Genomic DNA, 6,000 nt, shown 5'->3' on the forward strand with positions numbered 1-6,000 from the left:
AATTTTATAGAGGTACCTATTATTGACTTTGTTGGATGTGATTCAGTTTTTATTCCTTATTTTGCTTATCTTAATATGGTTATGGCTCTATCTTATCTAATATGTTTGTGGGAGATTTGTACTTTCTTTGCATGTGCAGATTTCACTTGGGCTAATGATTGGAAGCTCAATCTGAACCATCTTTGACCACCCGAAAGAACTTTAAAGAAGACGAAGATGGAGAGAGCGATACTTTATTTTTTAACTCCAATATTGAAAGCTCCCTCCATAATAAGAGCCCTTGGTAGGAGGGTGATAAAATATCTTACCCCTCAAAGAGCAAGATTTAGATGAATCTAATGAGGTGGTCAAGCTAATGACCTTAAACAAGCGCTTCTTGGGAGGTAACCCAAGTTCAATATGATTTTCATTTTCTAGTTTCTTTTTAGTTTCATTTCTTTCCTTATAATAAACTTGTATCCTCTACTTAATTTTTCTTGTCTATCTAATTTTTGTAGATTTCAAAGTTGTGGAGGAATGTGAACATTGGATAGAGGAGTATCTTTAAAAACAAGAATGCCAACCATTTGGAGCTCATCACTTGGTAACTTCTCTAAATATCATAAATCTCCTCCATATATCTTTCTAGTTTTCATTGGGACAATGAAAAGTTTAAGTCTGGGGGGATGCATTAGATGCATTTGAATTACTTTGTTTGTTTTTATTTTTGCTTATGTCTTGCATTTTGTTTTGATTTTTCGTGGCATACATCTTGAGAACATCAAACTTCACTTATATGCTTTCTTATCTTCAAGTGAAAATGTTAGCACGTTCATTATCTAGATTCATGATGTTTTAAATGATGTTAGTAGTATGCTTAATGTGTTGGAACTTTCGGGCCGCAAAAATCGATTTTGCGTTGCGGAAACCCCGAAATCCCATGCCACCGGATTCGTGCGAAGATAAAATTTCGTGTACATGTTTTCTAACCTAAATCTACTCTAGATCTACATGGTAGAGATTTTTACCTTTGATGTGAAGCCCTTCGCTTATCCCGCTCGTCTAAGAAGATGCCTGATGTCAAGGGAGTCAAGTGAACACCCCTCTATGAGTATCCACACGAACAACTAGGTGGAGAAAAACCTCTTAAGTGTGCTAGCACTCAAGGAGGTTTCAGCCAAGGTGGAGGAGAGGGAGAACAAGAAGAGATGAGGAAGAAGATGGAGTTACACAAGCACACCAAATGCACACTTAAGTGGCCGACCACTTAATGGAGGAGTTTTTATCTCCATGGTATACCAAGGGTCACAACTCTAGGTCTCCCTCATGAGGTGGCACACACTCATGTAACCTTTGATGATGTGGCACATCATTATTGGTCGGCCCTATGCCAAGTCACAATGACATGGCCTTTGGTCAAGTCAAGGTCAAGTCAAACTTGACTCTTCATCTTCCATCTCAAGTCAAGTCAAACTTAACTTAAATTCTCCCATGGTTGATCAAATCCAACCTTTGATTCAAGTCAATTTAATTTAGTGAATCTCTATCCATTAAATTAAATTGATTCAATGAGTCTTAATCTAAATTAGACTCATTAGACACATGAATCAAATTGAGTCCAACTCAATTAGTCTAATTTGGATTACTCTTAATCCAATTTGGTTCATCCCATGAACCTAATCCTCTTGATTCATCATATGAACCTATTCTCCATCTAATTGCCCTTTGTGTGTGACCCTATAGGTTCTTGCAACGTTGGCAATGCTCCAAAACTCATTTAGAAACATAAGTAATGAGCGGTATCTAGCAACACATCATTACTACCCAAGTTACAAGAATGTTGAGATCCAACATCACCTTTGTGACTACTAATTATGACTCTTCACAATATATGATAATGTCATTCTATCCTTGACATCTAGATTGATCAATCTGAGGCATAGACTGTGTCATCCTCTGATCAATCTAAATCTTAAACTCCAAGTAGACTCACTATAATAAAATGAACTTAATATCTCATATTGATTCATTTGGGCATGGCCATGCACTTAGTGGTCTCACTCTATCAAGAATAACGATGTCACTGTTGGTTAAACCTAGGAAAATGTACCGGTTCCACTGTACAAAAATTTTTGAACAAGTGTCGAACCTTTCCTTAAATAACCTATTGTGTTCTTTAGAAGTTAAATAAGGAATCGTAGATGGAACTTAACATTATTGATTCCAAATTTAACTTATCTGTTCTTAATGGTTTAGATTTGAATCGCAAGCAGAACTTAACACTATTGATTCAAATCTATCTAGGTTATTAATTCCATAAATATTAATTTCCAAAATTGGCTTCCAGAACTTCATGGCGAGGCACATGGCCTTCTTGGATATGGGAGCAATCACCACCGCCTAGGCAAAACCTTTTTTGGAAAGCTAATATTTATTTTCTTAAATAACTCTAGGTTAACCAAAAGGAACAATCGAATCACAAATTCGAAAAAGAAGAAAACACAAAATTGAAAAATAAATTCGATAAACTAGATCTAATTGCCTCTTGTATTTAGAATTCATACGAAGAAAAATAACTAGAATGATGCGGAAGAAAAATACTAGTTATACCTTCTCTTTGTAAGCTAATGACCTCGAGATCTTCTGCCGTATTCCTCGCCTCGCCTTGGACGTCGTGTGGGCGATGATCCTCCAAGATGAACACCACCCAAAAGCTTCCTCCTTCTTCTTCTAAAATCCGGCCACCACCACCACCAAGGAGAAGAGAGCAAAGGGAGAGGAAGAAGGGAGAGGGCCGGCCACCAAGAGATCACCCAAGCAAAAGAATAAGAGTTGTGTCTCATGAAGCCCCCTCACCCCTTCTTTTATATTACTTGCCCAAGGCAAATAAGGAAAAACCTTTTACAAAAAATAAAATCATCCAAGAGTTTTTCCTTTTCCCTTTCTTTTTTTCTTTTCTTTCCTCTTGATTGAATTAATCACCAATCAATGGTTATGATCAATCCTATTTGGTTTAGGATTGAATTTGGTTTAATCCTATTGGCCGGCCCTTGCTTGGGCACCAAGCAAGGTGGCCGACCATAATTAAAAGGAAAGGAAAAATAATTTTTAAAAATTTTACAAAAAGAAATCCTCTTATAAAATTTACAAGCTATCTTTCCTAAAGTATGAGTTAAAAAAGGAAAGTTTCTAAAAATTAAAACCATGTTTTAAAATTGAAAAAACTCTCTTATAAATTTTAACATGGTGATAGAAAATTTAAATTTTAAAACTTCTTTTTCTTTTTTTTTTCCTAAACCATAAGGATGGTTAAAAAAGGAAAGTTTTAAAATCTTTTAAACTCTCTATTTAAACATATAGCCTAATTCAAATAAGGAAAGTTTTAAAAATTAAAATTTCTCTTTTAAAACTTATAGTTTTCTACAAAGAGAAGATTTTAAAAATTCAAAACAACCCTCCCTTTTTGAATTATTATGGCCGACCCCTACAAGCTTGGTCGCCAAGCTATAGGGCCGACCCCTTTCAAGAGGATGTGGCCGGCCATTGCTCGGTCAACAAGCAATGGTCCGGCCCCCTTCTTAGACACCAAGAAGAGTCTTACATTTGGATGGACTTGAGGCTATAATGAGGCTATGACAGGGACCTAGAGGATAAATTGGTTTTGACCTTCCGATGAGCTTGAGTATCCCGTGTTCGCTCCGAACACACAACTCAAGTTCATCGATAATAATTCATTCCACTAGAGAGTTATTACCGCACTACCGCACCAATCCCAAATTACATTATGGGCTCCTTCTTATCATGAGTGTGTTAGTCTCCCTGTGTTTAAAATTATGAATGTCCACTAATTAAGTAAGTTACTGACAACTCACTTAATTAATATCTAGCTCCAAGAGTAGTACCACTCAACTTTATTGTCATGTCGGACTAGGTCCACCTGCAGGGTTTAACATGACAATCCTTATGAGCTCCTCTTGGGGACATTCCCAACCTAGATAACTAGGACACAGATTCTTTCTATAATTAACAACACACGCTATAAGTAATATCATTTCCCAACTTATCGGGCATATTGATTTATTGAGCTAAACCTCACCCTTTGATAAATCAAAGAAATAAATATTAAATATATGTGCTTGTTATTATATTAGGATTAAGAGCACACACTTCCATAATAACTAAGGTTTAGTTCTTTTACTAAGTCAGTACAAAAAGAACATACCTAAATGATCCTACTCAATACACTTAAAGTGTATTAGTGTAATTTATTAGTCAAGATAAACTAATACTTAATTACACTACGACTATACTGATAGTTTGTTCCTTTCTATCTTAGTCGCGAGCAACTGTTTATAATTTATAGAGAACCGACAACATGATCTTCTGAGTGTGACACCACACTCCATGTTGTCTACTATATAAATTAATTGAATATTTACATTTAATAAATAAATGCATATATTGACGAATGTGATTCTTTTACTTTAACAAATAAATGTTTACAAAAGCTAGGCTTTTAGTATACACTCTAACAATCTCCCACTTATACTAAAAGTCTAAGTTGCCATATCTGTTGCCTTACATCTGATTCCCATCCCCTCCACATGCCGATCAAAAGCTTTCGCCGGAAGGGCCTTTGTGAAAGGATCTGCTAGGTTATCTTCTGATGCAATCTTGGCGACGACAACTTCTCCTCGCTTGACAATGTCTCGTATCAGGTGGTACTTGCGCTCTATATGTTTACTTGCTTTATGGGTTCATGGTTCCTTCGAGTTTGCAACTGCACCGCTATTATCACAATAAATTGTGATGATCTTGGGCAAACCAGGAATCACATCTAAGTCCATTAGAAAGTTCCTGAGCCATACAGCTTCTTTTGCTGCCTCAGAGGCTGCAACATACTCAACTTCCATGGTTGAGTCCGAGATGCATTTCTACTTAGCACTCCTCCATGCAATCGCTCCACCTCCTAGAGTAAACACATAGCCTGATGTTGACTTACTATTGTCCCTATCTAATTTGAAGTCCGAATCCGTGTAACCCACAGGGAGCAACTCGTCTGCTTGGTAAACTAGCATATAATCTCTAGTCCTTCTCAGATACTTCAATATATGCTTTACCGCGGTCCAATGTCCTTGTCTAGGGTTACTCTGATATCTGCTGACCATGCCCATGGTAAAACAGATATCAGGTCTCGTACATAACATTGCATACATAAGACTTCCTACAGCTGAAGCATAAGGAACTGTCTTCATGTCCTCAATCTCCTTTGATGTCTTCGGAGACATCTCTTTAGATAAGGCTACTCCATGCCTAAAAGGTAAGAAACCTTTCTTGGAGTTCTGCATGCTAAAACGAGCAAGGACTGTATCTATATATGAAGCTTGGGATAAACACAACATTCTTTTCTTACGATCTCTTATAACTTTGATCCCAAGAATGTGTACACAATCTCCTAAGTCCTTCATATCAATTTTTTTGGACAACCATACCCTTACGTCTGATAATACCTTGACATTGTTGCCAATTAACAAAATATCATCTATGTATAGTACAAGAAATACCACCACGTTTCCATTACACTTCTTGTATACACAAGACTTATCCGGTAACTAAATCCATAAGATTGGATTATTTCATTAAACCGGATAAACCAAGACTTTGAAGCTTTACTTCAGTCTATAGACTGATTGAGCTTACATACTAGATGCTCTTTGCCCTTTGCAATGAACCTCTCTGGTTGCTTTATATGGATGTATTCTTCAAGACTTCCATAAAGAAAAGCTGTCTTGACATCTATTTGCCTAATCTCATAGTCTATATGAGCAGCAATAGATAAAAAAAATCCGGATATATTTAAGCATGGCTACCGATAAAAGGTTTCCCTTTTTCAACAAGCCTTGCTTTGAAAGTTTTCACTTTCCCATCTATCCCTTTTTCTATTGTAGACTTATTTTCACCCAATGGCTTTTACACTATTTGGTGATTCTATAAGCTCTCAGATTTTATTAGAATACTAAA

Source organism: Zingiber officinale, chromosome 9A (genome assembly GCF_018446385.1).
Source record: "Zingiber officinale cultivar Zhangliang chromosome 9A, Zo_v1.1, whole genome shotgun sequence".
NCBI lineage: Eukaryota > Viridiplantae > Streptophyta > Magnoliopsida > Zingiberales > Zingiberaceae > Zingiber > Zingiber officinale.